This window comes from Oncorhynchus keta, chromosome 26 (assembly GCF_023373465.1).
Source record: "Oncorhynchus keta strain PuntledgeMale-10-30-2019 chromosome 26, Oket_V2, whole genome shotgun sequence".
Classification (NCBI taxonomy): Eukaryota; Metazoa; Chordata; class Actinopteri; order Salmoniformes; family Salmonidae; genus Oncorhynchus; species Oncorhynchus keta.
The window spans coordinates 9,648,323-9,669,913 of record NC_068446.1 but is presented as its reverse complement, the minus strand read 5'-3'; the positions used below and the strand labels follow the sequence as shown (position 1 = coordinate 9,669,913).

The window sequence follows — 21,591 nt, the reverse complement described above, 5'->3', positions numbered from 1 at the left end:
TCACAAGGTCCTTTGCTGTTGTTCTGGGATTGTTTTGCACAAAAGTACATTAATCTCTAGGAGGCAGAACACGTCTCCTTCCTGAGCAGTATGATGGCTGCGTGGTCCCATGGTGTTTATACTTGCATACTATTGTTTGTACAAGGATGAACCAGACTTGTGGAGGTCTATAGCTTTTTGTCTGAGGTCTTGGCTGATTTCTTTTGATTTTCCCATGATGTCAAGCAAAGAGGCACTGAGTTTGAAGAAAGACCTTGAAATACATCCACAGCTACGCCTCCAATTTACTCAAATGATGTAAATTAGCCATCAGAAGCTTCTAAAGCCATGACATAATTTTCTGGAATTGTCCTAGCTGTTTAAAGGAACAGTCAACTTAGTGTATGTACACTTCTGACCCACTGGAATTGTTATACAATGAGTGAATAATCTGTCTGTAAACAATTGTTGGAAAAATTACTTGTGTCATGCACAAAGTAGATTTGTGTAGTGGTTGAAAAACAAGTTTTAATGACTCCAACCTAAGTGTATGTGAACTTCAGACTTCAACTGTTTGTGTTTGTAGACAATCCTCCATACTTTTCGGAAGGTGTCGTTTTGTGGATGTTGACTGACTGTAGTATGTTATTGGATTGCTAGAGACATTTCACATAAGAGGTGCAAGGATTAAAGAAAATCAAGAGTCTGATACAGGTGACTGACAGGTTCTGGAGAATTATGCCATTGCTACTCTGTGAAAATAACCGCCCCTTTCACTTTACTTCCAGATATTGTCCCCTAATTATATCAAATGTGTGAACATTTGTGAAAAAATGGTCATAAAGCCTGTATAAGTCGTTATCAATCGAATGTTACAATAAGCTGCAGAGCGTTTGATTTACCTACTGGGGGGCAAAGAGACCCCAGCGCCACTAAAACCATTGACAACTGCGTGCCGTTATCAAGGTAATTGTTGAACAAATGTTAACTATTTGGTTGTAATATATCATCTCTTGAAAAGCATAGTCAACTACAAATTTCAGATCATTTCATGCAAAACAATTGCGCACATTTAGCTCTATCGTCAGAGTTATTTAGCAAGTAGACCTAACTGCATGCTTTTCATGGTCAGTAAACATCAATTCATCATGTAATTTCAGATATGTGAGTGTAGCTCACGACGTGGTTTAGGTTCATTTCTCATCTTTTGTGGGCACTGCCAATCAAGAAATCCCACAGTGTCATCAGCTGTCCGCGTAGCTGGTCTCAGACAATTCCGAAGGTGAAGAAGCCAGATGTGGAGGTCCTGGGCTGGCTTGATTACATGTGGTCTGTGGTTGTGAGGCCGGTTAGACGTACTACCAAATTCTCTAAAACACCATTACAAGTGGCTTATGGTAGAGGGATTAACATTCAATTCTCTGACAACAGCTCTGGTGGACATTCCTGCAGTCAGAATGCCAATTGCACACTCCCTCAAAACTTGAGACATTTGTGGCATTGTGTTGTATGACAAAAATGCACATTTTAGAGTGGCCTTTTATTGTACACAGCACAAGGTGCATCTATGTAATGGCCATGCTGTTTAATCAGCTTATTGATATGCTACACCTGTCAGGTGGATAGATTATCTTGGCAAAATAAACATTTTCTCTAACAGCAAGCAATTTGTTCACAACATTTTAGAGAATTACGCTTCTTGTGCGAATGGAACATTTCTGGGATATTTTATTTCAGCTCATGAAACATGGGAAAAACACTACATCTTAAGTTTATTTTTTTGTTCAGTGTATACATACAGTACCAGTCAAAAGTTTGGACACACCTACTCATTCCAGGATTTTATTTATTTGTACTATTTTCTATATTGTAAAATAATAGTGAAGATATCAAAACTATGAAATAACACATATGGAATCATGTAGTAACCAAAAAAAGTGTTAAACAAATCAAAATATATATTATATTTGAGATTCTTCAAAGTAGCCACCCTTTGCCTTGATGACAGATTTGCACACTCTTGAGTGGTCCTTTCTCAGCAGAAAGAGTGGGACAAGAAACTGCACCCATGTGCCTTTCTCCCCAAGCAGTTCTCGCCAGCGGAACTTAACTACGATATAGGCAACCGGGAGCTCTTGGCAGGTAAGTGGGCCCTTGAGGGGTGGAGAGGGAAACCTGAGTCCTAAGTCCTCAGGTTGCTCCAACCTCTGCCAATCCCCAGCCGGCCCTGGTCCCACCTGTACGTAGACTTTATCACAGGGTTACCCCCATCCCAAGGGCTTACCACTATTCTGATGGTTGTCGATCGGTTTTCCAAGGCAGCCCATTTCATCGCCTGACCCATGTTTCCCTCAGCGAAGGAGACCGCTGGTCTCATGATTACCCATGTCTATCGACTACACAGACTTCCGCAGGACATTGTCTCGGATCGTGGGCCCCAGTTCGTCACACGGTATTGGAAAGCCTTCTGATGCCTGTTGGGGGCGTCGGTGAGTCTCTCCTCGGGGTTCCACCCACAGTCGAATGGGCAAGTGGACCAGGCCAACCAGGAGCTGGAGCAGTTCCTCCGTTGTTTTGTCTCCACCCAGGCCAGCAACTGGAGCAAGTTCCTCGTCTGAGCAGAGTATGCTCACAACACACTGCTGAACTCTGTCACTGTTTGAGTGTCAGTTCACCCCCCCCCCCTTTCCTGAACAAGAGGCCTAAGCGGGGGTGCCATCAGCCGAGGCGCTCATGAGACGATGTCGTTGCACCTGGATCAGAGCCCGATCCTCCTTGATCTGTTCCTCTACCTGACACCAACACCAGGCTCCTCCAACCGGGTCAAAGAGTGTGGCTGTCTACCTGTGATCTACCCTTAAAGGTGGACTCGCGGAATATCACTTCCCACTATATAGGACCATTCAAGATCCTGAGTCGCATCAACCAGGTCAACCTATCTCGTGTCCAGCTTCCCAGGTCTATGAGGGTCTGTCCATCCTTCCTCATCTCCCGTCTCAAGCTGGTAAGGACCAGTCCCTTCTCTCTCCCCACACCCGCCCCTCCGCCCCCTCGACTTGTTGATGGTCGCCCGGCCTACACTGTCCGGCGTCTGTTGGAGGCTCATCGGGTCCCAGGCAGGCACCCTGTAGTACCTGGTGGACTGCTGGGAGGGCTACGCCCGAAGAGAGGGCTTGGGTGCTTGCCCGGGACATCCTGGATGCGGGACTTGTTCGGGACTTCAACCAACTAAGTGGTGCTCACCCTGGCTCTGCGGCTGGAGCCGCTCCTAGAATGAGGGTTACTGTCATGGTTCCACCTGTCACCACATTGCGGCAGAGACCGTCCTAGAAACATTAACGACACTCAGGTGTGTCCTATTCACTCGTTATGATTTCCCTGTAAAAAGAGGTGTGTTTTCTGTTGTCCTTTGCAGGAGCTTGACTCGTTTACCGTGGGCATTCGTTTCCTGAGTGAGTTTGAGACTTCGTGTTTGTCGTTTTGCAAGTGTACTGTGATCCTGCGGCTACCATTTTCCAATAAAGTATTATGTTTATCCTTAACGACTGATTCTTCGTCTGGTCTCTTCTCTGCACCTGGGTCCAACCTCACCACATCACAGAAAGCTCCAAGTACCCTACTTACACCTTTCCACATCCTTCAAATCTGCAAACATCAATGGTTTAGGGCTAAGGAGAAGTGGTAGAGAGTGAATTGGGACCCAGATTTATTTCATAATCACATAGTCAGTTTTGCTTTTGGGGTCAGCCAGGTACGGAAACAAGGAAACTATTGGGGATTGGCAATACGATTCCAATAATACATGAAGACAAAACATTGATCTTAATGTTTTTAAAAATTAATGGTTTACCCATGATCCACCAATATCTTGATCATATCACGTGATAGTCAGGAAGAGGCTCTGGCTGTGTGAGTGTGTGTGTGTGTGTGTGTGTGTGTGTGTGTGTGTGTGTGTGTGTGTGTGTGTGTGTGTGTGTGTGTGTGTGTGTGTGTGTGTGTGTGTGTGTGTGTGTGTGTGTGTGTGTGTGTGTGTGTGTGTGTGTGTGTGTGTGTGTGCCTGTCTGCTCATATTCCTGGAAGGATCAGATATGTGCTTTGTTTTGTGGGCAGAGTGATCATGAGCGATCATAGAAAAGGAAAACATCTAATGGGTGAGCACTATTGTGTGTAAAGCAAGAAATATTACAATGTTAGGAGGAAAAAACTGTCTGGCTTGTGAGAAATAGTAGTAGATGTTCTAACAATATATTATTGTCTAATAGGCAGGGACCAACATCCAGCAGCATTTGGATGGCATCACCGGACGTCAACAGCCCTATATGCTTGCCGTGGGGCCCTAGAGAACGAGGATTCATGCCTACTTCCTCATGATCGACAAACATACGGCACCTTCTAAGGCATCTGGCTCACTGGGCTGTTTTAATTTGTTTTTCAAAGCTCACTTTGTATTCGGTACCTCATACAGTCAGAGTCTGGCAAACATGTACACTGTTCTACAAATGACAATCTACGACATTGACGTTGAAACAACTAAGGTGAATCCAGGGTAGCAGAGCTGAGGGCCAGAATGTTGCATTAAACAGATCTGTTTGGAAAATGGAAAATCCTATCAGTGTATTGAATTCTGAAACCAAAAGGTTTAAATATTTCTCAGAGAAGTGGGAACTTGTGGATCCAGTTGAATATGTTCTTGGCACAAGATTTGACATGCAGCGCAATAGAACCACTGTAACATAAAACCAGGTTATTGTTACAGATGAATGTATGTACATACCCATTTTGCTGACGTTAGAGTCTTTATAAAAATGCACACATAAACTAAATGTTCCAGCCTGTGGATGGTCCCAGAGAAAGACTTAAATGATGGAACGTTCATTGGGAATAATGCTCTATTCTCAAAAGAGAAATGTGCAAAACAAGCTCAGCTCCTCTCTGACGACTTTGAAACTCTTAGATGTGATGGGTGTTCAAAAATGTAATTAATTACAGTACGTTCATGCAAGTCAGAATGTTTCAGTTGATATCATGCATGACATCTTGGAGGGTGTTGGGCACGAGTTTAAATTGCTACTACAGCACTTGCAAAACGAGCATTTAACCTAAAAAGAAATGGACATGAGAATATCGAGCTTCAACTAATGGTTCCTGGAAAGAAACAACAGACCCCCTGCAGTGAAGTTACTTCAGGGTTAGAATGATTTGGCATTAAATGACATTCAGTCTTGGTGTCTACTATGCAATCTATCACTTATCTTTGCTGACTTGGTGTCTCCAAATGGATCAACACTGATATTTGCTGTTTTTGTTGCTTCGAATAGTCAACATTGTTTTTTCTCTAGTGTTATCAGATGGTTTTACAGTCTATGTGAAGCACTTGATTGCCGAACACCACAGATTGCTTAAGTATTTGTTTCCTGGAAATAGGTTGTTACCCAGGCATAATTTTATGGTGCGTTATCTGAGATATATTAATAAAATCAGCCCAATTCTCCATAGCTGGTATATGCGCAACAAAGTAAAACACAAAAATAAAATGTGACTACAGAAAAGCTTTAATACATAACTAAAACATTGGCCAAGAAACACCAAAGTCACATGGCATACAACTAGCAAACGTTTGACCTTGATAGATTGGATATTGATCCAGGGGAAATGGTGTCCTTCGTTGTAATGGAAGGAGCTCATGAGATAGCAAACGCACTCCAGGTGTCTTCTTCCACTAAGGTTTTGAGTGTGAAATGGGCCAAAAATCAAGGGAATGTTCCTGTGAGGGTGACCTAATGTTACGTAGAGGTTGCACTGAGTGTACAAACATTAGGTGAAAGCTATGATCCCTTATTGATCTCACCTGTTAAATCCACATCAATCAGTGTAGACGAAGGGGAGGAGACAGGTTAAAAAAGGAATTTTAAGCCTTGAGACAATTGAGACATGGATTGTGTATGTGTGGTATTCAGAAAGTGAATGGGAAAGACAAAATATTTAAGTGCCTTTGAATGGGGCATGGTAGTTGTTGCCATGTGCACCGGTTTGAGTGTGTCAAGAACTGCAACGTTGCAGGGTTTTTCACCCTCAACAGTTTCCCATGTGTATCAAGAATGGTCCAGCACCCAAAGGACATCCAGCCTCCTTGACACAACTGTGGGAAACATTGGAGTCAACATGGGCCAGCATCCCTATGGAATGCTTTCAACACCTTGTATTCCATGCCCCGACGAATTGAGGCTATTTCTGAGGGCAATATTAGGAAAGTGTTCCCAATGTTTGGTGTACTCAGTGTATACTGTTCAGACGTGGTTGTTTGTGTTAAAGTTCATTGTGAGATGCTAATATTTCATGAAATGCAATCTATTCTTGTGAAAGATGACAACTTACTGCTGGTTACCTTTGCTTTAGATGCGTTTAAAGATGTAAAGACAAGAAAGGTGATGATTCAAGTTTGTTTGTGGTCCCGTACTGCTTCATGCAATGTTTTCCCCCACACTTGTACTTAGTACCAGAACAATTGTACACATTTGTACATATACCTACAGATGTCATGTAGATAGAGTACGGAATCAAAATGCCATGCCCCTGTGGGTAGAAATTCCCCCACGGAGGCAAGGGGGTATGGCCTTCAATTTGTGCTGTCCTGATTGCTTTTGGTAATGTCTGTTAACGCTCTAGAATGTATTTTATTGCAAAGATTGTACACAATATAACTACTCTGGTCTGGAATTCATTTTGTTTCAAAGATCATACACCATGCAAGTACTGTTTGGGCTGTTTTTGGCATCTCATGTAATAAACCAATCCTGTTATACAATATTTTGTGTTGACTGATTTAGGTGATTTAGGCTCAGTTTAGGTGTCACATGTCTTAACCAGAAGCACACCATACTAAGCAGTCTATTTAGTCATCTGCACAACATTATAAAGCACCCTGGAATGTAAACTACAGTATGGAGATCGCATTGATCAGAGTGAAGCGGAAGAGGAAACTCCTCTTGGAAGTCATAACAGCCAGAGGGCTCTGTTGAGAACATGACTTCCTGGTCTAATACTAATGAGGCAGTGGATAGGCCCCAGAGTCGCCCCAAAGGTCACGCAGAGACTTCCACTGTAACTCCGAGGTATGTTTGAAGAGAGAAAATTACACTGCTTCTATATGCATGGATGGTGGATGTGGCAGCCACATTTCCTTCCAGTCTGTGTGTTTGTTTGCTCCCCTGGAAACCCACATTTTGTTATCAGTTCAACCAGTGGTTTATCTCAGTTATCTCAGTGTATGAGACCGGTTATTCTATTGGTCAATACATATCAGCCAAGCTTTTGTTTAGTGGGTGCATTATTTCAATAGGTTGTCACTCATTAAGGAGTGTGTGCGTGAGTTTGCGCGTGTGCATGGGGGTATGTTTGTGAGTGATGATACCCCATTCATCTTCAGGCAGTATTCAGTGTGCTTCTAGGCCTCTGGCCCCTTTGTCCAGGTCTAATTCAGTGTGACACAAATGACACAACGAAAGGTCTTTGTTCCCATCAGCCCGCTTTGTATCACTGATGCTCCCCCAAGATACTGATCGAAGGTCAGTTTTATGTTGATCCTACAGTCTTAGAAAAAAGGGTTCCAAAAGGGTTCTTCGGCTGTCCCCAGGGGAGAACCCGTTTTAGTTCAAGGTAGAACTATTTTGGGTTCAATGTAGAAGCCTCTATGTAAAGGGTTCTACATGGAACTCAAAAGGGTTCTACCTGGAACCAAAAAGGGTTCTTCAAACAAAGAGATCTTCTGTTGAATCTGACAATTAATCTTAATGGTTGTACAGTCGTCTCAAATAAAACTGTGAAGGACCTCGGCGGTTACTCTGGACCCTGATCTCTCTTTTGAAGAACATATCAAGACCATTTCAAGGACAGCTTTTTTCCATCTACGCAACATTGCAAAAATCAGAACTTTCTGTCCAAAATGTATGCAGAAACATTTATCCATGCTTTTGTCAATTCTAGGTTAGACTACTGCAATGCTCTACTTTCCGGCTACCCGGATAAAGCACTAAATAAACTTCAGTTCATGCTAAATACGGCTGCTAGAATCCTGACTAGAACCAAAAAAATTGATCATATTACTCCAGTGCTAGCCTACCTACACTGGCTTCCTGTCAAAGCAAGGGCTGATTTCAAGGTTTTACTGCTAACCTACAAAGCATTACTTGGGCTTGCTCCTACCTATCTCTCTGATTTGGTCCTGCCGTACATACCTACACGTACACTACGGTCACAAGACGCAGGCCTCCTAATTGTCTCTAGAATTTCTAAGAAAACAGCTGGAGGCAAGAGCTTTCTCCTATAGAGCCTACCCATGTCAGAGACGCAAACTCGGTCTCAACCTTTAAGTCTTTACTGAAGACTCACCTCTTCAGTGGGTCATATGATTGAGTGTAGTCTGGCCCAGGAGTGGGAAGGTGAACGGAAAGGCTCTGGAGCAACGAACCGCCCTTGCTGTCTCTGCCTGGCCGATTCCCCTCTTTCCACTGGGATTCTCTGCCTCTATCCCTATTACAGGGGCTGAGTCACTGGCTTACTACTGGGGCTCTCTCATACCGTCCCTGGGAGGGGTGCGTCACCTGAGTGGGTTGAGTCACTGATGTGATCATCCTGTCCGGGTTGGCGCCCACCCCCCTTGGGTTGTGTCGTGGCGGAGATCTTTGTGGGCTTTACTCAGCCTTGTCTCAAGATGGTAAGTTGGTGGTTGAAGATATCCCTCTAGTGGTGTGGGGGCTGTGCTTTGGCAAAGTGGGTGGGGTTATATCCTTCCTATTCGGTGTCCTGTGTGAATTTAAGTGTTCTTTCTCTAATTCTCTCTTTCTCTCTTTCTCTCTTTCTTTCTCTCTCTCGGAGGACCTGAGCCCTAGGACCATGCCTCAGGTCTACCTGACATGATGACTCCTTGCTGTCCCCAGTCCACCTGACCGTGCTGCTGCTCCAGTTTCAACTGTTCTGCCTTATTATTATTAGACCATGCTGGTCATTTATGAACATTTGAACATCTTGGCCATGTTCTGTTATAATCTCCACCCGGCACAGCCAGAAGAGGACTGGCCACCCCACATAGCCTGGTTCCTCTCTAGGTTTCTTCCTAGGTTTTGGCCTTTCTACTGAGTTTTTCCTAGCCACCGTGCTTCTACACCTGCATTGCTTGCTGTTTGGGGTTTTAGGCTGGGTTTCTGTACAGCACTTTGAGATATCAGCTGATGTACGAAGGGCTATATAAATACATTTGATTTGATATGATTTGATTCAAAGCGTTCTCCTATGGGGACAGCCAAAGAACCCTTTTAGGTTCTAAACAGCTATTTTTTTCTAAGAGTGTAGATCTGTACCTAAGGGAAACTTTTATCCATAGTAAGCCTACCACTGATCTCACAGGCACGGGGTAGGCCCAATAGGGGGACAACCTAGCAAGCCTCCTAACCTGAACAACACATTATGTAAAACTATATTACTCACAATGACCTTACAACAACTTCTAATGATTTGTGTTGACAGGATTCGGATTCAAGTGAATTTAGGTCACTCTCATAAAAGTTTTGTTTCGTGTTGTAGGCTACCTTCAGAATCGTTGTGTAACATGAATCCGGTCTTTGTTGTAGACCAATAAAAAGGACAGAATAACAGATAAAGACAATGCATCTAAGCAGAAAGTTTATTCGAGTCCCTCAAAATGTGGATTTCCATGCTGAGGGCCTAGGTGGCGCCCCTGTGTAGTATGAGTGAGTGAAGCGTTTAAGGCCACAGCACCAGAGAGCCAGGCTCACTCCTCTGCTTAAACTAAGAGGGACAGGTAGGTAGAATTGAGAACTGACAGACTCCCCTCATAGTGGAATTAAAGGACTTCATCAACATTAACAAGGGCTACTGCCCTTGGTTTTTTAGTACGAGATAAGTCATGTATACTTTGTGTGTTCTTGGGATGGAATGGACAGCCACACATTGTTACAGAATGTGTTTTCATTAAAATGTTAAATACAACAACAAAAAACGAATGCAAAGCTATAGGATAAGTCACATATACTTCTGCTGTTCCGACTAAATCAAGAACCTCACAAAGAAAATATGAAACACAATGCAAAACCATTATAGTGCGTTGATAAGCCAGTAGATGTTTTGTATCAATACAAAAGTCATGTTTCCCTGTGCAATGCAGTTTAACCACTGATGAATATGCTTAGAAAGGTATGAAAAGGGCAGTGTAATGCATTATGTAGAATTCCAGATCGATACGCCAGACACAATACATTAGAGTAAATGCAGAGTTCGGTTATGGGGCACATATCATAAAGAGAATGGTATGACAGAGTAATAATGTTCTATTTTGCATGGTTCTGTGCAAGTGTTGTACTGGCTTGAATAACTGACTGTGGTGTAAGTCCCTTTTGTCACCAATAGGAGGCGCTATCATACATGAGTCAAAATCTGCAAAGGAGCTTCAGCCTCAAAGGCCGAAATAAGTAGCAGTGTGTGGTGGGGGTGTGGAGTAGGGTCATGAACAGGCCCCCTAGAGCTTGTCCCCCCTAGAGCTTGTTACCCCCTCTTGCCCACTCTCCTCACTCTACTCTCCCCCGGTCTGTTCTCCTTTAATTGCTGTGGCCCCCTGGATCTGGATCTCACACAAAGCCTGTCCTCACTCCGCTCTCCCCTTTCCCTCCCTTCTACCCCTCCCCCTCGTCCCCATTCTTCTGAAACACCTGGCAGAGGCCCCCGGGCTGCAGCTCACACAGTCAACACAGCCTTCTAAAATAGTCAACATAGCCTTAACACTGCTAACTCTGCCTAAAACCCAGTTAACACAGCGACCTAAAACACACTAACACAGCTTATAACCAATGTTCCATTTTTTAACTATTTCATGTGTGTGAATGTTCAAACTCTGCCTTCCCGATGGGCCCAGAGAGCAAATCAAGTGCACTATAGGCCTACCGCTGGCCAATAGGATGGCTTAGATGGTCATATCTGCAGTAATGTAGCAGGCACACAAGAGAGCTAGAGCTAAGTTGATCCTGTGACATTTCAAAATGTTAAGAACCATGACTAGAGAGAGACTGTCAACGAATACAGTAAAGCAATGCTGTTTTTATGAGTGAGTGTAACGGTTTTCCTTAGGTGAAGTAGAGGCGGACCAAAACGCAGCGTGGTGGTTATTCATGTTCTTTAATAAAGACACGAGACATGAATAAACTAACAAAAACAATAAACGTGGAAAACCAAAAACAGCCCTATCTGGTGCAAAACACAGAGACAGGAACAATCACCCACAAACACACAGTGAAACCCAGGCTACCTAAATATGGTTCCCAATCAGAGACAATGACTAACACCTGCCTCTGATTGAGAACCATATCAGGCCAGACATAGAAATAGACAAACAAGACATCCAACATAGAATGCCCACTCAGATCACACCCTGACCAACCAAAACATAGAAACATACAAAACAAACTATGGTCAGGGTGTGACAGTGAGCTCATGTTTAAGTTCTTACTCAGCACCGTCAACACCTTGTATTCAACACTTTTATAAGTCATAAAATGTTCATTCTCCTATTTCCACTCAGCGCTACAACAAGCACTGCAGCAGTAATGAAGGAGTAGGAAAGTGTATATATAGGCTTGCGTTGTTGTTATTATTTTAGCGGCTTGGGTCTTTTTTAATATTGCAGAATATTTCACTTTCTCTGTTTATAGGAGTAACAACATGAATTTCTGCATGGGGCAGAAATAATGCGGTGCGACTCGAGTTTCGCCGTCAGCTAGAAGACGGTCTCCCTTTTTGGTCAGTGGAGGAAAGGGAGAATGGAGGGAAGTTGAGAAGCGGACCATCAGCATGCTGCTCTCCCTCCGCTGAGACTGGCCATCAGATGCAGGCATCATCAGCCCAATAAAAGAAAAAGAAAATGATTTAAATGTATGCTCAGCCAGCTGTGTTTTACCAGTAATACAACAACGGGTCTATTGCCGATGTGATCATATAGCCTACCTCAAATGATGAACTATTATTTTTTTAATCCTTGTTTGGGGTTCATGTTTTTGTTATTCACCCAATGTCCACGGGTCTGATGGACCCACAACATTATTGGGTTTTTAAAACAATACAGCCATAAAAATGTACGTAAAAACGTCGACATATCATATCAATTAGACATATCAATTACAAGCAATATAGACAGCATACATGGTTAATATTTGCTATTTACCTCTGCAAGATATCATATATCAATAAAAGCGCTATTTGTTTTTTTAAATAAAATGTGAAAAAAATATATTATAAATCATGTTAATATTGAACAAGGTTTTCATCACTATTGATGTTTATTGCTTTGAACTGAACAAATTGGAAGGACAAATTTCACATACAGTATTTTATAGAAATTACACAAATTAAGGCTGGTCTACACACCACATGAGGGACAGAGTTTTACTGTGTGTGTGTGTTGCAACTGTATTTCTTGCACTTGATGCATGTGTACTGCGTCTTCCTGTCCTTCTTGGGCCACACACATCGCAACGCTTCTTCTTGTTGCTACCGGCTGCAATCTAGAATGATGAAAACACTTAGTTCGGGAATTTTACTAACATCTCATTCACTCACATATATAGTTACAGCAGGCCAAGGTAAGAGAATCAGACACACACACACATGCAACAACATCCCTCACACTTGGAGAGAAGCCGTGTGACCAAATACTAATTTTCCACCATAATTTGCAAATAAATTCATGGAAAATCCTACAATGTGATTGTCTGGATTATTTGTTTCTCATTTTGTCTGTCATAGTTGAAGTGTACCTATGATGAAAATTACAGGCCTCTCTCATCTTTTTAAGTGGGAGAACTTGCACAATTGGTGGCTGACTAAATACTTTTTTGCCCCACTCTATATGCAAATAGAGCATTGCTATATACGGATCTGTGCCATTTACTTTGAACTGGACTGTTAACAGCATGAGCGGTCGTGAGTAGATGTGCTTGTTTTGAGATCTAAGGGAGAGCTCCATGTAACCACATGTGCACATTTTGTTCAAATCCTTTGGTAATTAGTAAGTTATTAGCCCAGTTATAGATTATCTGTAGTTAACAATAGAGGAGTCATTTCTTCCTACAAGAGCACAAAACGTTTCTACATTCCTAGACAGCTTTGAAAAGTGAATCAGGTAAAGAGCTTTTTTATGTCTTAAATGGGCATTGTTGTATTTTCAGACAGGTTTGAATAAGCTAAGTATCCAAAAGGCAGAGGGTAACATAATTGTTCTGATTCTCTGTAATAATGGTATGGGAATAATAATTCATTTAATTTTGTAAAGTGGTTTCTTGCATCAAACAACACCTCCTTGTCTGAAGGACAAGTGGATAAACAGGTTCATGTCAAACCCTGCATGTTTTTTTTCAAAAGTCTCATGGAATGTAGGCCCACATTGAACAGCACATATTGGCTGCAACTATAGGCTGAATGATAGAACAGCTATTTCCATGTTAAAATGTTATGAGATGCATTTTCTCCATTGTTTGTTTTATGGTAGGCCACTCTGGTAGGCCTACATTATGATTAAATAGCCACAGTTGCCTACTTGGCCATTGTTAAAACTGGAACTTAAAGCTGGTACAGCCTCAGTGTTCACAGTAAACGCGGGCTGGAAGTTGGACAGAATTTTCACAACATTTAAGTTTGCGCTCAGCAGAGCTGAAATTTCCACAGTGCCCCAAGAATATTGAGGGAACTTTGCTTACAACACAAACATTTGACCAGATGTATCTTCCTGTGGTGGTTAATTAATATGCCGTTATCGACCTCACTAAAGGTGTTCCATATGTGGTTAAAGGGTGTTAGTCCACTGTTGTACTTCACCCTGTTATTGCCAGAGGGAAAGGGAGAAAACAAACACAGGTTGCTGCCTGGAAAACTTCAAATCAAACGTTATTCGTCACATGCTTCGTAAACAACAGGTGTGGACTAACAGTGAAATGCCTACTTACGGACCTTGCCAACAATGCACAGAGAAAGAACATAGAGTAATAATAGAAAAGTAAAAACACATCATAATAAAAGTAATAATAGATACACAATGATTAACGATAACTTGGTCCAAGGGGTACCAGTACTGATATGCGGTAATTGAGGTAGATATGTACAAAAACTAGGAATAAAGTGACAGATCGTATGTGATGAGTCAAAAAAGTTAGTTCAAAAAGGGCCAATGCAGATTGTCCGGGTAGCTATTTGGTTAACTATTTAACTAGCTATTTCGCAGTCTTATGGCTTGGGCGTAGAAGCTTTTCAGGGTCCCGTTGTTTCTCGACTTGTTGCATTGATCCCACTTGCCATGCGGTAACAGAGAGAACAGTCTGCGACTGGGATGGCTGGAGGCTTTGACAATTTTTAAGGCCTTCCTCTGACATCACCTGGTATAGAAGTCCTGAATGGCAGCGAGTTCGGCCCCGGTGATGTATTGGGTTGTAGGCACAACCCTCTGTAGCACCTTCAAACAAATGCCAAGCAGTTGCCATACCAAGTGGTGATGCAGAGGGTCAAGATGCTCTCAATGGTGCACATGTAGAGAATCTAAGGGGCCTCCTGAGGGGGAAGTGGCGTTGTCATGACCTCTTCATGACTGTGTTGGTGTGTCTGGACCATGATAGATACTTAGTGATGTGGACACCGAGGAACTTGAGCTCTCGACCCGCTCCACTACGGCCCTGTCGATGTGAATGGGGGCATGCTCAGCCCTCCATTTCCTGTAGTCCGCGATCAGCTCCTTTGTCTTGATGAATTTGAGGGGGAGGTTGTTGTCCTGACTGTCTCATTGTTGTCAGTGATCAGGCCTACCACCGTTAGCTAGTTGGAGTCATGCGCGGCCACTCAGTCGTGGGTGAACAGGGTGTATAGGATGGGACTAAGCACGCACCCCTGAGGGGCCGCCATGTTGAGAGTTAGCGTTGCGGATGTGTTGTTGCCTACCCTCGCCACCTGGGAGCATCCAATCAGGAAGTCCAGGATCCAGTTCCAGAGGGAGGTGTTCAGTCCCAGGGTCATTAGTGTAGTGATGAGCTTGGAGGGCTACAGTCATTGAACAGCATTCTCACGTGGGTGTTCTTTTTGTCCAGGTGGGAAAGGGCAGTGTGGAGCACAATATTGAATTCATAATGTGCGGATCTGTTGGGCCAATATACGAATTGGAGTGGATCCAGGGTGTCTGGGATGATGGTGTTGATGTGAGCCATGACCAGCCTTTCAAAGCATTTCATAGATACAGATGTGAGTGCTACGAGGCCTTGGCGTTCCTGGACACAGAACAATGGTGGTCTGCTTGAAACATGTAGGTCAGGGTTTCCCAACTGGCTGCCGTCGGGTGGTTTTATCCCCCCGCCTCCCCCAGGTTTTCTAAGCAAAAAATAAATACTATGTTTTAATATTTTTATTATTGGACATAGAAGACTAGAAAAACATTAGGAAATCAGTTCTAAGTGATTTTAATTTTGAAGATCAGTTCCCAAGTATTCCGAAGCATAATAGAGAGACACATGATCATGTAAAAATGTAAGCAAAGTTTGAAATTATTATGTTTTAGTCAAATATGATGTCTGTGTTGGCTTCTTGTGGTCAATTTGCATTCTACAAATTATTTGTAATTATGTTCATGGCCCCAAGACCACCCGCTAAAGAAAAAAATCGTCCCTTGGCTGAATCTAGCTGATGATCCCTGATGTCGGTATTACAAACACCATTTCCCTGTGTATACAATTTCCTAGTTTTCCCTGCCTCCCTCCCACCCTCCTCCTTTCCCCTTGAAGTGTATACCTCATCATTATTACTGTTAACCAGCCTCTGCAGATAGAGGTTCTGGATAATGTTATCTGTCATACCAAATTTTAATGGTCTCAAGCTATTCTCTTATATGTGACTCACCACCTGCATTCGGTCTTGTGTAGCAACATTTGAAATTGTGTTTTTTACATTGGATAAAAGTAGAGACTCTGAGATACAAAATGGTATATCATACACTGCATTTGAGGAACAATGGGAAAGTAATTTTGCTTTTAAAGTTGATCCACTTGTAAACTCACTTTTAAGAAAATGGCTTTTTAAATGTTTTGGTATCTAGTGAAGAGCTCTTCTTTGTCCACACCCATTTAGCGTCGTTCACACCCACTTAAGCCCCACCCATCTAATTTTGCTCCCGGAGTGCACACTTGACACTCTGGCCGATGATTGGACAACATGAAAACAGCCTAACCAGCTCTGCTGGCAACAATTTCATTAAGCTTTTTTGCAGACGTTTACTGACACCGGCCATATTCAACGGGTGTTGTACACACGTCATGTAATGTTAGCTAACGAGCCAGCTAGCTAACGTTAGCTAGTTAAAACAATGAACAGTGCCAACAATGCCACAGTGCTGGGAGCTAACCAACCAGGTTCAATTTTAGCTAGCTAACATTAGGCTCGCATTAGCTAGCTAACAGTACACTTTAGCTTAAAATGAAACCACTCTGTCAAAATTAGTAACGTGTAATATCTGAAAATGTAGCGAGCTAACCTGTATACATCATCATGCATGATGGACATGTCTCCCTGTCAGGAATGCCAATCCACTGATGCCCTTAGTTTGAAGATGTAATCCGGAGAGAGCTTTTTTCATCTCTTTAGCTATCATACTCTAACTCCACTGATTTCAAAATGTAATCCTCCAGAAAGTGGAGAGCAACACTTATGCAGCTCCACCACACAATACATTTTTTTAAAGCTGCATTCAACAGGATTACCAGCACAGACTGACAAACTCAAATAGACAGATGCCTTCTATATGGCAGACCAATCCGAACTCATCTCTCGGCATGTCCAGCCCACTCATTATCTCTGCCAATCATGGCGAGTGGGAAGGTTGCTCCCTTTTTCTGTGGCTTAACCAACAAGGCTCGTAATTTAACAATTTTATTTGTATTTACAGATGGCATACACGTTTTTATTAAGGCACATGAAAGTTCACATGTTCGAGAAGGCATTTCTGCCAAAAAACACATTTCTATAAAAAATATTTTTATCTCCTGTGAAGTTGTGACTTGCGACATACACCTAGTTTCTTAAATCGGGTCACATATTCTTTTGCTTCCGTATTCTGTAGTGTTACATTATTCAAATAAACCTTTAATTTCATATACAATCATTATACACTGAATGTAAAAAACTTAAGGAACACTTGCTCTTTCCATGACATAGATTGACCAGGTGAATCAAATAAAATATAATTTTATTTGTCACATGCGCCAAATTCAACAGGTGTAGTAGACCTTACAGTGAAATGCTAACTTACAAGCCCTTAACCAAAGTGTTAAGAAAATAATTTTAAAAAGTTAAAAAAAAATAAAAAATGGAAATAATTAAAGAGCAGCAGTAAATAACAATAGCGGGGCTATATACAGGGGGTACCGGTACAAAGTCAATGTGCGGGGGCACCGGTGTCGAGGTAATTGAGATAATATGTACATGTAGGTAGAGTAATCAAAGTGACTATGCATAGATAATAACAGAGTGTAGCAGCGTAGAAGAGGAGGAGGGGGCAATGCATATAGTCTGGGTAGCCATTTGATTAGCTGTTCAGGAGTCTTATGGCTTGGGGGTAGAAGCAAGTTAGTTGCCTCTTGGACCTAGACTTGGCGCTCTGGTACCGCTTGCCGTACGGTAGCAGAGAGAACAGTCTATGACTAGGGTGGCTGGAGTCTTTGACAATTATTAAGGGCCTTCCTCTGACACGCCTGGTATAGAGGTCCTGGATGGCAGGAAGCTTGGGCCCGGTGATGTATTGGGCCATACGCACTACCCTCTATAGTGTCGTGCGGTCGGAGGCCGAGCAGTTGCCATACCAGGCAGGGATACAACCCGTCAGGATGCTCTTGATGGTGCAGCTATAAAACCTTTTGAGGATCTGAGGACCCATGCCAAATCTTTTCAGTCTCCTGAGGGGGATTGGTTTTGTCGTGGCCTCTTCATGACTGTCTTGGTGTGCTTGGACCATGTTAGTTTGTTGGTGATGTGGACGCCAAGGAACTTGAAGCTCTCAACCTGCTCCACTACAGCCCCATCGATGAGAATGGGGGTGTGCTCGGTCCTCCTTTTCATGTAGTCCACAATCATCTCCTTTGTCTTGATCACGTTGAGAGAGAGCTTGTTGTCCTTGCACCACATGGGCAGGTGTTAAACAAATCTAAATATATTTTAGATTCTTCATAGTAACCACCATTTGTCTTAATTTACAGCTTTGCACACTCTTGGCATTCTCTCAACCAGCTTCATGAGGAATGCTTTTCCAACAGTCTTGAAGGAGTTCCCACATATGCTGAGCACTTATTGGCTGCTTTTCCTTCACTCTGCGGTCCAACTCATCCTAAACCATCTCAATTCGGTTGAGGTAGGGTGATTGTGGAGGCCAGGTCATCTGATGCAGCACCATCACTCTCCTTCTTGGTCAAATTTCCCTTACACAGCCTGTAGGTGTGTTTTGGGTCAATGTCCTGTTGAAAAACAAATGATAGTCCCACTAAACGCAAACCAGATGGGATGGCGTATCGCTGCAGAATGCTGTGGTAGCCATGCTGGTTAATTGTGCCTTGAATTTTAAATTAATCACAGACAGTGTCACCAACAAAGCACCCCCACACTGTCTCACCTCCTCCTCAATGCTTCATGGTGGGAACCACACATGCAGAGATCAGCTGTTCACCTACTCTGCGTCTCACAAAGACGCAGAAGTTGGAATCAAAAATCTTACATTTGGACTCATCAGACCAAAGGACAGATTTCCACCAGTCTAATGTCCATTGCTTGTGTTTCTTGGCCCAAGCAATTCTCTTCTTATTGGTGTCCTTTAGTAGTCGTTTCTTTGCAGCAATTCGACCAAGAAGGCCTGATTCACGCCTTCACGAACAGTTGATGTTGAGAGGTGACTGTTACTTGAACTCTGTGAAGCATTTATTTGGGATGCAATTTTTGAGGCTGGTAACTCTAATGAACTTATCCTCTGCAGCAGAGGTAACTCTGGGTCTTCCTTTCCTGTGGCGGTCCTCATGAGAGACAGTTTTATCATAGCACTTGATGGTTTTTGCGACTGCACTTTAAGAAACTTGCACATTTCTTGTAATTTCCGCATTGACTGACCTTCATGTCTTAAAGTAACGGTGGACTGTCGTTTCTCTTTGCATATTTGAGATGTTCTTGCCATGTTCTTGTCTTTTTCCACATAGGGCTGTCTTCTGTGTACCACCCGTACCTTGTCACAACACAACTGATTGGCTCAAACACATTAAGAAGGAGAAAAATTCCACAAATTAACTTTTGAAATGCATTCCAGGTGATTAGCTCATGAAGCTGGTTCAAAGCTGTCATCAAGGAAAAGGGTGGACAATTTGAACAATCTCAAATATAAAATATATTTTGATTTGTTTAACACTTTATTGTTTACTTCATGATTCCATGTGTCATTTCATAGTTTTGATGTCTTCACTATTATTCTACAATGCAGAAAATAGTCAAAATAAAGAAAAACCCTTGAATGAGTAGGTGTGTGCAAACTTTTGACGGGTACTGTATAAGATGTAAGAGTGTGGTTGCTGTCTATTTATACCCTCATGTAAAGAGTAAGTAATCATTGCAAGACATACAGTATGTTAAATTGTGTGTCAAATGTGTGAGTGTGTGTGGGTGTAATGAGAGGAGGATGTTGAGCGAGAGGGCGGCCACAGTATCAGTGGTTGTGAATCACTTCTCCGCACTACATTCTGGTAGGATTCGAGTGGGCATTCACACACACACACACACACACACACACACACACACACACACACACACACACACACACACACACACACACACACACACACACACACACACACACACACACACACACACTGAGTATACATACAGCGGGGAGAACAAGTATTTGATACACTGCCGATTTTGCAGGTTTTCCGACTTACAAAGCATGTAGAGGTCTGTAATTTTTATCATAGGTACACTTCAACTGTGAGACACGGAATCTAAAACAAAAATCCAGAAAATCACATTATATAATTAATTACTTAAAAATCATACAATGTGATTTTCCGGATTTTTGTTTTAGATTCCGTCTCTCACAGTTGAAGTGTACCTATGATAAAAATTACAGACCTCTACATGCTTTGTAAGTAGGAAAACCTGTTAACCCGGCAGTGTATCAAATACTTTTTCTCCCCACTGTATATACAGAGGTCTGTGGATACCCCTTCAAATGAGTGGATTCATACTATTTTAGCCACACCCATTGATGGTAGGTGTATAAAATTGTGCACACAGCCATATAATCTCCATAGAGAAACATTGGCAGTAGAATGGCCTTACTGAAGAGCTCAGTGATTTCCAACGTGGCGCCGTCAAAGGATGTCACTTTTCCAAGTCAATTAGTCAAATTTCTGCCCTGCTCTAGCTGCCCCGGTCAACTGTAAGTGCAGTTATTGTGACGTGGAAACATCTTGGAGCAACAAATGTATGGGCTGTTATATTGTGAAGTGGAAACGTCTCTGAGCAAAAATGGCTCAGCCACAATGTGGTAGGCCACACAAGCTCACAGAATCGGACCGCCGAGTGCTGAAGCGTGTAGCGTGAAACAATTGTCTGTCCTTGGTTGCAACAATGACTACTGAGTTCCAAACCGTCTCTGGAAGCAAAGTCAGCATAAGAACTGTTCGTCGGGAGCTTCATGAAATGGTTTTCCATGGTCGATGAAATGGTTTTGTATTGTCGAGCAGCCGCACACAAGCCTAAGATCACCATGCGCAATGCCAAGCGTCGGCTGGAGTTGTATAAAGCTCGCAGCCATTGGACTCTGGACATTGGAAACGCGTTCTCTGGAGTGATGAATCACGCTTCACCATCTGGCAGTCCGATGGACAAATCTGTGTTTGGCGGTTGCCAGAAAAATGCTACTTCCTGAATACATAGGGAGAACTGTAAAGTTTGGTGGAGGAGGAAGAATGGTCTATGGCTGTTTTTCATGGTTTGGGCTAGGCTTCTTCGTTCCAGTGAAGGGAAATATTAATTATACAGCGTACAATTACATTTTAGACGATTCTGTGCTTCCAACTTTATATCAACAGTTTGAAGTCCCTTTCTTGTTTCAGCATGACAATGCCACCGGGCACAAAGTGATGTCAATACAGAGATGGTTTGTCGAGATCGGTGTGGAGGAATATGACTGGCTTGCACAGAGCCCTGACCTCAATCCCATCAAACACCTTTGATATGAATTGGAACGCTGACTATGAGCCAGGCCTTATCGCCCAACATCTGTGCCCGACCTTACTAATGATCTTGTGGCTGAATGGAAGCAAGTACCCGCAGAAATGTGTTAACATCTCGTGGAAAGCCTCCCCAGAGTGGAGGCTGTTATTGGAACAAAGGGGGGACCAGCTTCATATTAATGCCCATGATTTTGGAATGAGATGATCGACGAGCAGGTGTCCACAAACTCATGTAGTGTACCTCCCATTATATTCAGGCTCCAGGGGGATGGAGATCACTGTACAGATCACTGTATATACAGTACGGTACAGTGGC

The 21,591-nt window shown here is 42.8% G+C and overlaps 1 long non-coding RNA gene across 1 annotated transcript in view; it reads left to right on the top strand.

Annotated features, from left to right (window-relative positions):
* The window catches only part of LOC127912228 (uncharacterized), an 8,983-nt gene extending 2,199 nt beyond the window's left edge, over positions 1 to 6,784 (top strand). The window contains exon 2 of the long non-coding RNA XR_008081591.1: positions 4,242 to 6,784. This is a non-coding gene — a long non-coding RNA (uncharacterized LOC127912228). The remainder of the gene's footprint in view (positions 1 to 4,241) is intronic.
* Positions 6,785 to 21,591: the final 14,807 nt, after the last annotated feature.